We start from the raw sequence: 12,324 nt of genomic DNA on the forward strand, positions 1-12,324 counted from the left end.
TGAATTAATTAAATATTAATTTAATTAATTATTGATTGATGGTCAAATAATCAAATAAATACTAAATATTCATTTAATTAAGTGGACAGATTTATGTGACTACAGGTTTAATTTATAGGTTTAGATATAGAAGTAGACATAGGTTTAGTTTATGTTTCTTTGTCAACAATTATATATTAATTGATAGTTTTACAAAGAGATATACTTCATTATTTAATAGTTGTGTTTCTTGTAGTAGAACCACATCAATCACCTGGGTTTCTAAATGGTGTTTGGCCATGTGTTGTTTGTGTAGTCTTCATCTACAATAGTCATTTTTTTTACTAAGGACATCAACCTCTTTTCTTCTTTGTGCATGCAATTTGGATTGTAAAAGTGATACGTGGGAGCTTCACGCTTCTTTTCGAAGTAAAGCCTCTTGCCACAAGGAAATTTCTCGCTAGTGAGCCACGTTTAGTACAATAGGAAAATGAGACTGATCTAGAGAACACCATTCAAGGAACCTTGCTTGTGCGCCATGTGTTATATCCATGGAGGATCTAGCAAATGATAAAAGTAGAGCTGAGAACTTCCCATCAAACTAACATGTGTCCATTGTGCATTCTACTCTAGTCAAGCAATAGGGAGGTGTCACTAAAAAATGAACCAAATGTGATGTTGTAGTTAGGAAAAAGAGTTTTGGATAATCCTATTAAGAAAAATCATGCATGCACTTGTAATTGGATCAAATCAAAAGGAAAAGGAATGATCGTGTGAGTGGAACTAGGTGCTTTATTCCCTCAAATCAACCCAAAAGTTGTGAAGATGCAGATGGTGATCATGTTGATAATTAGAGAATATTTATGACATAGAGCTCTCCAACACAAAGGAAATTATTCCCCACCATCATGATCTTGCCGCCACAAAGATATATTTGTAACCGAATGAAGATGCTTTCTAGATAGGAGATCAAATATAAAAGGCCCATGAGGATATTGTACAAGGATCTTTTTTCAACTTCTAATGAATAGAAGACTTTTACAACCTTTATTCCTATTTTGATAATAAACATCTCTACACTTGTTTAGATTGAAATGCACACACACACATAAAGCAATTGTCTATAGCACCCGTTACAAACTACCAAATTTGACATTTCATATCAATTTTGCTTTCTTAAGCTTTCTCATGATGTTATTTTATACATAATGTACTTACATATATATGTACACGCATATCAATATGTACCTACATATGCATATATAAATGTATGTATATATAGATATGTATATATATATTTATATCTAAATTAAATGTTTTCTATAATTTTCTATAGATTTTAGGGTTTTCTTTTTTGGTATTTCTCCCAATTAACCATTAAATCTTATAGGAACCCTAATGAATCATATGCACTTAAACTTGACTCTTTTAAGTTTTTTTCTATTTTGACGATTCTCGAAGAAAACATAACTCACAAAAAACATCCATTCGAAGTTGAATAAGAAGCCGAAATACAAATGAAAACAACACACAAAATTGATCCAAATCATATAGAATTTTAGTCCGTTTTAGGTAGGGTAGTCGTAAGCAAGCAAAAATTTATGTATAAGAACAATTAAAATTCACAAAACATGAAAGGTTTATGATGACTGCCCAAAAAGTGTCTATATATAAATACATATGTACATATAATGGGGACACACTGTTTAATTATATAACACTAAAAAATGAAATCCTTAATCCTACAGAAACATAAATAAAACCATTTAATCTCAAAGTGAAAAATACCTCTTCTTTCATGAGGTTTGATAATGATGTTTGTTAGCAACAAAAATACAAGTTTGATAATGTCTTTCGAAACACACCAAAGCTTCATGGGAACACACGGGTTAGGCAAGAGAAAACCCAAAAAATAAAACCCTAAAACCTATAGAATACTATGGAAAAAATGTGGAAGCAACAATTACCTATGCTTTTGCGAGGTTTGATAATGACATTAGTTTGGAACTATCCAAGCAGTCAGAATACAAATGTAAAAAGCAACTAGAAAGATTAACAATTACGCAACTTAATGGCTATTTGGGAGAAATCCCCAAAACAAAAACCCTAAAAGATTTAATTTGGAAGCGACAATTACCTGTGCTTCTATGAGGTTTGATAATGGTGTCTGTTTGGAGTAGACCAAACAACCAGAATACAGATGAAAATAGCAACCATATTTGATAACGTATTTTTATATACACCACAATTCTCTCTTGTTTGCACATAAGATTTCATGGGGGCACGTAGTTTAATGGTCAGTTGAGAGAAATATCAAAAATCCCCACAGTAAAATATGAAACCATTTAATCTTGAAGCATCAATTACTGTGCTTTTGTGAGGTTTGATAATGACGTCCGTTTGGAGTAGACCAAACAACTAGAATATAGATGAAAATAGCAACCGAATTCGATAATGTATTTCTAAATACACCACAATTGATTTAATGAGGACACATAGTTTAATGGTTAGTTGACACAAATATCAAAAAACCCCACAGAGAAATTTGAAAACCATTTGATTTGGAAGTGAAAATTACCCATGGTTTCCTGAGGGTTGATAATGGTATTCGTTTGGAGCAGACTAAGCAGCCAAAATACATATGAAAAATACACCACAATAGATTTAATGGGGACACACAATTTAATGGTTAACTGAGAGAAATATTAAAAAAAACCACGAAAAAAATAAAATAAAATGAAAACCATTTAATTTGGAAGCAAAAATTACTCGTAGTTCGTCAAGGGTTGATAATGTTGTTTGTTTGAAGCAGACTAAGCAACCAAAATATAGATGAAAATAATAGCCAGGTTCAATAATGCATTTCCCAACACATAACAATTCTCTTTTGTTTCCATATAAGATTTTTATAAAATACAGATGAAAATAACAGCCAAATTCAATAACATATTTTCTAATACACCACAACTCTCTTTTGTTTCTTAATGAGATTTAAGGGAGACACAATGCGACTCTAGACATTGCTTACATGCTACAATGTACCTTTAATGGTAAATATTAAATTTTTAAAAAACTTGCCAAGTAAAAAATGTGAGATGGAAGCAACATTGAAACTTAATGCCAACTTTTCTGATGTTGTGCAGATTAATTTTAATTTTCCGGTGACTAACAATTTTATGAACTTAAAAGCCTACACTAAAACCTATCTAGTACAAATGTATGAACCCTCCCCTAATTGCATCCCTTGTGACCATGAGTTAAGTACTGGTCTCTTCACTTATTGCCCTTAATATATTTTAGTACTTTCCTCGTGTCACTTGTTTTTAAAAAATGTGCTTCTCCCTTGAACAAAGGGTTTCTTTTCGCATATTTTTTCTCAGGAACTATTCAGATGAAGATGGCGAGTGCTCGTATGGGAGGGCAGGTGGGCCTGCAACAGGGTGTGTGCGCATCCCGCAGAGTTCAACTCACTTGCCTTGTCTATACTTCCACATTTTGCATACACGCATACTAGCATAGTTGCAATTTAAAACATCTGGCAAAAATTCGCTTTCAGGGATGCGTGGAGGATATAGCACCCATTTTGGGCACAGATAATGGATAATACTGGCTATGGTTGTGGAATTGGGCTTTACGCCTACCAATTGTATTTGCTTTGAATACCATAGGCACCAGAAGGACAACCTTCTATCCATTCCCTTGTCCCCCTCTAATGGAACAGTGGAATGCTGGTGTAAAACACGATCATGCAAGTTTTGGGATGGTAGAATGTTGCAGGAAGCCTGCAATCGATCATTTTGACCACATTCCAGATGAATTCATCACTTGCATTTTGTCTAAACTCAGCTCCACTTCATGCCATTCTAGAGACTTCAGTAGAGCTTTTCTGGTATGCCGAAAACACGGAGGCCTGTTACACCGTTGGAATGGTAAGAGGCCACTTCATATACACTGCTCTCTCTTATTTTATGATAGAAATGATTCCTTATTATACTTCTCATGATTTACTTACTTAAAATATGCTAGTCTCCAAATACACACACTATATTCATTTTGCGATGGACCTTTTCAATTTCAAGTTAACCGAATACAATTGTCATAACCCTTGTTTTCTAGTAGAATATATATATATAAACTCTATTTGAGATAATATAGATTCTAATATTAATCTTATAAATATTAATTTTTTTTTGTAAAATTAAAAAAACCTTTTATAATTAGTTATTATACTTATTAGTGGGCACACTTGTCTCATGAATTGTGTATATCCATGTTTCCTTGATGATCCAACTAAGGTGCTATTCACACAATTTTCATGTAAAAGATAAATGCATGAATGAATTGAGAGTTTACCCAACATTCCAATATGAAGGCATCCTTGTGAAAGCGACAAGGGACTTATTTTGCATGAAATGAAAGAACACAAGACATGCTAATTATTAGATTCCTTTTGTAACCTTCCTATGCATGAATATGACGGAAAAGAAAGAGGTGAGGGAGGATATGAGCGAAGGGTGCAGAACTTAGTGCTACACCTACCTAGTTTCATTTGCTTGAAAGTTTCAAATCCTTATAAGGAAAACCATTTTACGCATAACCTGCAAATCATGGTAGTTTTTGAGAAGTTGAACTTTACTAGGGGAAAGGACCCAATAGTTGTGCACCCTAAGTAAGTGCTTCTCAAAATCCTACGTGGAAATTTCAAATCACTCCGATTTTTTTACAGCAGCTTACTTGGCAAGTCCCCTACTTATAACTAAGGTTTCAAGGCCACATCATCAAATATGATGCCACATCAGCATGCTTTTTGCCAAGGTGTCCAAAACAACCCCCCAAAAAAGTGAGACCAATAGGTGTGCAAAAGGGCCCCAATACTTGTGCAGCTGATGTGGCATCACATGATTGGCTACTTTTCACAACAAGTGGTACATTTCATTCAATTATTGGTACTTATCATACAACTATTGGTGCAATGTTATACAAAGGTTGGACATTAAATCAGCAAGTATGGGAGTATTAAATCAACAACTTCTATCACAAGAATTGGAACGTGCTCAACTACTGGGTCCTTTCCCCTAGCAAGAGATGTAACGAAATTGCACAGCCACAACTATGAGTAGGAATTTGAGGGAATCCAGATGTTCTTATCAAGTGCAGGTCAAGTGTGGGGTTGAGCTTCAAATACCAAGGTCGTGAAGCAATGACAGGAGGATGGAGCAAAACTATTTGGGAGAAAAGCATTCCAAGTACACTTCTGCTCTCTTCATGCATATCGACTGGCATGCTTGTTGGGGATGTATCGACTCAAGAAGGAGAAAAATCGTGATGTTTGGGGTCTTTCTCTGGCACAAGCGTGGGCTGTTATAGATAGGCTACAAACTATAATGGAGGGGGGATGGGCTACAAGTCTCACACCTTCCAGCCACACTTACAATGAAGGAAATTTTGTTAAGAGGTAATCTGGCTCAAAGGAGGGGATCGATAGTCCATGGGGTGCAGGCAAAGCTGAAGCTGAAGATCAAGTCCACAACAACAATAGCACGAGTGGCACAGGCGTGTCAAAGAGAACTATTTCAAAACTCCGAAATGGGCATAGGTGATAAGGTATGTCAAAAAGAAAGAACTTCAATTTGGGTATTATTTCCTCTCATTGCATTTGCAAGGAAAAGTTTATAAAGCTTTTTACACCAAATCTATTCGTGAGTATCTTATATCATTTCATTTCCATGAGATCACATCCCGTCTAGGCTTTTGGCCAATCGTTTTGTAGGCTATCTCTTGTAACCAAGTCTATTTTGCATACAAGTCGTGGCTTGGACATTGTTTGTCTTTCTTCCTATTGTTCGCTCGGAATCTTAGCTACAGCTCTTGTAGATACAGTCTTAGACAATTCAAAGGGCCCTCTTTAACCCACGTATGTTTTAGTTCAGCCATAATGAATGAGAGAATGATGGTATTCTTTCCTTCTGTTACGCTTGAGTGGATGTCCCTTTGTTATTACTGGTTATCTGAACTGTTACGCCTTAATGGAGCACAAGCCTATTTTCAGATTGTTCCATTTAGCATCATCAGTAACTTCCACAATAACGTTGCCTGTGTGTAAAATGATGGAATCGGTTCACAAGTCTGAGAAAGTAAAGTACAATATACTTGGGGATGAATTTTGATGCAGTGTAGAGATTGGTATCATAAGGACTTCTTCTAATTCTTGTTTCTCCAAATACATGTGAATTTTGATCTGCTGAAATCTAAGAGCTTGTGCAGAAGTATTTAGTTTTGAGGTATTAAAATCCCTTTAATAAATCGATTGTGCTGAAATATTAGAGCATGTCTGGAATAGGTAATAAACAATTTGGAAGAGCTTTGCATACAATTTTTTTTTGTAGTAAATTCCTAGCTCTCTCTTAGCTCACTACAACAGTCAATAAATAATGAGATCATAATGCTAGATCATTGTTTTAACCTTTAGACTATTCGGATTTCACTTGGTGAATCTTTAGCATTGATTTCAAAAGCTTACTACTTTATGTATTGGTTCATATAGTCATACTTATGAATAGCCCTTAGATAATTTTGTATATACAGTTATTTATACAGTTGATTTTGCTGTTCCAGATAATATCCAATTATATTTGGATAGGCACATTTATGTTATCATAGTCTTATTTTTTCAAAATTTTCATATATTGACCAAGCAAAATATACTTTGGGCATTGCATGAAAACTTATTGCTTGCTGATTTTGAATAGCAAATTGGACATATTGGGCATTACATGAAACATGTTGCTTCCTGATTTTTGAACAGCAATATATATACATATAAATATAGGGCATTGCATGAAATTTGTTGTTTGCTGATTTCTGAACAGCAGTGTATTTTCGTTCTCTTGAAATGTCTAGTGCTGCAAATATTTATCATCCATTGGAAATAATGATTCTTTTATTGTAGATTAGAATAATCCACATTCCAGCTTGCAGTGTGTCATTGATATTCTCTTCCCTGTGAATAAAATGAACAAATGGATTAGTATTCAAATCATTTGAGTTAGAGTTATATGGCAGAATTTGCATTTAATGATTCACATACATTCTAGTCGTTTATCATTTTTTCTTAAAGTTATCGAGTGTTTCTTATGGCGATAATTTAGCCACTTAGCTTTACATCAGCCATCCAAAGACAGAAGAGATGATTAGAGAAAAGATAGCCGCAAACTCTCAATAATTTGTTTTTGTTGATGTTATATGAAGTAGTTGAAAAGACTATTTGACACTGTAAATAACATTTTGATAAATAACAAAGAGGGTTGTAGTGCATATACTCACTAGAATAGGAAAGATATTAATATATATAAGCAAAGGTTGATATATGCATTTGCGTGACTACTTAGTAGTTGCATAAAGAGAGGCTCTATCCTAACATAAGAAAGTATGTAGGGAGGTATGGTGGAAAGCCATAAAGGTTAAATACATCAAGATATATAGAACTTATCTCCCAAGCTTGAGTAGATCTTAGACGAGATGAGATTATATGTTAAGTCTCTAGAACCCAAACCAAGATTGATGGTTAACAAGATAATATATAAACTGGATAGTATAAATGGTTAGTTATTTTCAAGGATATTTGACCATTATCCTTATAATATCGTTATTAAGGAATCACTAACGAGTAAAAGTATCATGTGATAGAAAAGTATAGGATATATTGTATTTCTTCTAAAGATCATGGACTGTCATTAAATAATATTGGTGATATCATTCCATAGGGCTTTAGGTATTTTGGTGAGTTTTGGATTAGATTAAAGACATTAGTTGAGAATGAAAGATATATTATGTTCTAACTCTTCTAAATCTTTTGGATAACTAATGATTTAGTACACTAATCCTATTAAGTTTCTTTTTCAAGAGTTAGAGTGATGTCTATATAAACATTTTTTTAGATTTAAGTCAAGTTCCTTATTTATGACCCTTAAGATAATGATTGCTACAAGATATTAGAAGCCCAAGGTGCCTTTATCTTTAACCTTAATGATTATGGTGCTAGATTAAGCAATGATAGCTAAGATTTGTAAAAGCTTGTATAGAATAACTGACCATTACGAGTTTTTTGGTAATTTAGTTAACAAAGGTTGGTATACCATATTGACCATTCTCTTGAATTATCATTTAAAAGTAAAAGAATGTGGTAGAATGTATGAAATCCAACAGCTAATTTGATCATGCGTTAAGGATACTCCATAATTTTGTAAATGGCCGAAACTAGACTGATTATTAATGATGTTTTGACTCATACCTTGATAAGCTTATATGCATGTTTGATCATCATAGGTGAGTAGTGGTCTTTGTTTATCATTTTAAACTAATTACATGATTTCATTTGATTGTCAAGAGATATGAGATGACTTATTTTCTTGTTAAGAAGAAATGTGAATTTGCATGGATTGATGCATTGTTATGTACCTAGTTACTCTTGTATTCCTTGGTATGCTCATGTATATGTTGCGAGCTCTTATATTCATTGTGTTCCTTCAATGTGTATTATGTGTGTATTGGACGGGTGCCGAATATGGAGTAAAAGAGAAGGGTGAGTTTCCAGAGAGGTTTGAGTCTTTGCTTAACTCATCTGCTAGTAGTCAGCCTAAAAGATCTTTGGCCAAAGTTCTATTGATTTCTTAGTTTATGCTTGCTAAGTGAATCATTATATTTTTACCCTCTTCCATATCTTAGTGTCGTTACAATAGCACCATAGATTATAGATACACTAAGTTGCACCAGATTCCATCCCTTGCCTCTTTTGAGTTGATAGACTTCTTTGTGCAAGGTTGGCAGTTCTTCATGCTAGGAAGAACTCTGGGGAGGCGTAAATGCTTCATGGTTGGGTAGTAAAGCGCTTCGACAGTGTTCTTGCCTGTGATGTAAGCGTGGGAGATAGATGTTGGAAGTCCTTGCCAGGATGATATTCAACTTTGTATTATATGTTCATTATATTTGACTTGATGGTCTCTTGTAACTATAATAATGTTTTCTTATGTTTTGCAAATGTCTTGACTAATGAAATTTAAATGTTGTGTCGAGTTATATTAAGCAATTTGTCAAGCTATAACATCATGTAACTACTTTTTGTAAATTGAGCATGATGGATTAATTCATAAAGTGTTTTTCTTAGCTATGTGAAAATTAGTTGTAATTATGTAATTTAATATTTTTATAATATGGAGGTCTTTACAACAATGGATGCTGTTGTGAGGTATTCACACATCGCCCCATTGCAAATGGGGACCTCCACTTTTTTTCTGCCTTCTAGGTAGCGTTAGGGTCCTTAGCTATTATCCTTTGCATTTGAAGGGGAGTATAAGGTCAAGTGGCTAGGAGTCAAGAAGATAGTTTTGCATGAGTGTGAAGTAAGTTAGTTTGCAAGGTCCATATATCAAAAGTTCAATCATGAGTAAGGAAGGATTGCCAATGTGAAGGTCACTTCAAGTGCTCCTCTTAAAGGAACGAACTTCACTTCATGAACATTCCTTGTGTAATGAATTTCTTACACTTCTCCCACAGAGCGAAGACTTACTCTAAGATCTCATGTTCAAGCATTCACAAGCAAACTTCATGAGTTGCCACCTTGGAGCGAACTTCATGAGTTGCCACCTTGGAGCGAACTTCATGAGTTGCCACTTTGGAGTGAACTTCATGAGTTGCCACTTTGGAGCGAACTTCATGAGTTAGACTTTTGGAGCGAATTTCTTCATGTTGAAAGTGGAAGAATGAGGGAAAGTCAAAAGGCGCCTACTCTATGATCAAACACTCAAGCAAGCTTCATGACTTAAAGTATTGGAGTGAACTTCATGAGTTGCCTTCTTGGACCGGAATTTCCAACTTCATGAGTTGCCTTCTTGGAGCGGAATTTCCAACTTTATGAGTTGCCTTCTTGGAGCGAATTTTTCAACTTCATGAGTTGCCTTCTTGGAGCGAAATTTCCAACTTCATGAGTTGCAAGTTTGGAGCGAACTTCATGACTTTGCATTCTGGAGCGAATTTCATACTTCATGAGTTGGGTTTTTCAAGTGAACTTCATGATCTCACAGTTTGGAGCGAATTTCACATTTGGAACAACTTCATGAGTTAAGGAGTTGGAGCAAATTTTCCAACTTCATGAGTTGCAAGTTTGGAGTGAACTTCATGAGTTGGGGTATTGGAGCGAATTTCACATTCAAGGCTTTAGAAGCGAAATGGAAGATAAAGAGATGAAGGAAATTTGTAAGCACTCACTTCATGTTCAAGCATTTCAAGCGAACTTCACAAGTCATGAGAATGGAGCGAAATTCATACAAGTCTACTTCATGAGTTGATGATTAGGAGCAAATTCCATTCATGAGTTGATGATTAGGAGCGAATTCCATTCAAATGAACTTCATGAATCAATAAAATGGAACAAACTTTATACAAAATGCACTTTATGAGTTAAAGGTTAAGAGCGAACTTCAGGAGATGAGGATTTGGAACGAATTTCTACAAAGATGAACTTCATGACTTAGAGGATTGGAGCGAATTTCATGAGTTGAGAACAAGCAAAGTGATTGAAACAAGCTTCATGCGCACACCATCTAGAACAATCTTCATCTTCAAACATACATGAGCGAATCTCAACTTCATGTTCAAACCTACATGAGCAAATATCAACTTCATGAATTAGCATGAATAAGCGAATTTCACAAACTCAACAACATGAACAAACTTCATGAATTCAAGGAGAAGAGTGAACTTTACCTTCTAACATATAAGAGTGAACTTCATGAATAGACAGAGAGGAGCGAACTTCATGTTCTGAACTCCAAGAGCTCCTCACCATGAGCGCTAAAACAACTTCAAGTGTCACTTCATGAGGGCAAATTCTCTTTATATGTTCTTATTGAATCTATATATCAAGTGTATTTGATACTTGCTTGTTTGTTTTGCAGGAGATGAAGCAAGATACAAGGAGAACTTCTTCAAGAAGCTTCGTCAGCAAACACAAGAACATCAAGGAAGAGAAGATCTCAAAGTGTTTAAGGACTCTCACCACTTCAATTGCGTGAAGAAGACTCAAAATGCTACTAGGTTGAAAGACTTCAAATGTTCAATAGTTGCAAGCAATAGAGCGGGACATCTTCAAAGTTCTCATACTATCACATTGACATGGAGAGATCACAGGAGTGCAAAGGAGAAATCATCCAACTACCTGTTGATGTGTTTTTTACGCACATGCGAACACAGAATAAAATACCTAAAGGTACCTTATCCTCTCTTGAATAAAGTCTCTGAATGCTGAAGATGTCGCAAAAAGGATCAATCGGGATGACTTCAAGGTTCTTGTATGTAGGATCTCTACGTGTGGATAAGCTCTCTGTGGTATGATGTGATTTGCTGGAATCACAAGGGGACTTACACTTGATGACTAAACTTCTGATTTGCTTTGAATATTGCTGGAACACAGGATTTTACTAGCTTCGATTTGAAAAAAGGGAAAGAGACGAGGGCGAGGAAAGGATCTAATTCTGATACTAAGAATGTAGGAGCAATGAATGATCTTTGATGAAATTCTAACTAAGTCTTGTTTTGACATCACAGGACCATCTCCACAAGGTTAGTGCGATCTTCGAAGGAAAGCTTTATGATGTTCAAATCATCACTACAGGCATAGACACCATCAGGCTGATGCATATCAATGAAGAAGCGACAATTGAAGTTAAGCTTAAGCTGAATGATTCCAGTTGACTACACAAGGCAAGTCTGCAATCAACAAACTGCTAGTAGTATGGATGTACGAATTTCACCATCAATCAAACACATTTCTTCCACTCATCTAATAACATGAAATCAAATATGAGAAGTATAGAGACCATGCAAATTGTTGAATCGACCCATAAATTTGACCATTTCTTCAATGAAGTTTTACAAGTCTTTTACAACAACATCTTGGCAACAATCTTTGCCTTCTCTTTCTATTCTACTCTAATTGCTATACTATTAACTGACTAATTCACCTTCTAACTACTCTCTAACTACCTTCTCTCTAACTCTTTTCTAACTGCCTTTACAAAATGAAGAGTCGGGGCTTATATAGTGCCCATAATACAATTCGATGGCTAAGATCAATTTGAGATCAATGGCCAAGATTCAATAATGAAAACCCTAATTAGGGTTTGTTACAACCATTACATAACATTTAATGCTTGACCAATGATAAAATTGCATTAATTGGACACATGTCTTCTCTGGAAAAATCGACCAATGGATAGCTGGGGTAGGTACATCGAAGTTTGTGCCACCTCCCATGAGTTAGGTACATTGAATTTGGACATGCTGAGGTGG

At 35.0% G+C, this 12,324-nt stretch overlaps 1 protein-coding gene across 4 annotated transcripts in view; it reads left to right on the top strand.

Moving 5' to 3' along the window:
* Positions 1–2,985: 2,985 nt before the first annotated feature.
* LOC131049021 (uncharacterized) overlaps positions 2,986–12,324 on the top strand; it is a 37,046-nt gene continuing 27,707 nt past the window's right edge. For 2 of the 4 annotated variants that reach the window (XR_009106653.2, XM_057983032.2), the window contains exon 1: positions 2,986–3,908. The gene's annotated coding sequence lies outside the window, so the exon portion shown is untranslated. Of the gene's footprint in view, positions 3,909–4,490; positions 5,584–12,324 lie in introns of those variants that run through there. The other 2 variants (XR_009106652.2, XR_009106649.2) reach the window with 2 other exon arrangements.

The sequence above is a fragment of the Cryptomeria japonica genome, chromosome 7 (genome assembly GCF_030272615.1).
Source record: "Cryptomeria japonica chromosome 7, Sugi_1.0, whole genome shotgun sequence".
Taxonomy (NCBI): Eukaryota; Viridiplantae; Streptophyta; class Pinopsida; order Cupressales; family Cupressaceae; genus Cryptomeria; species Cryptomeria japonica.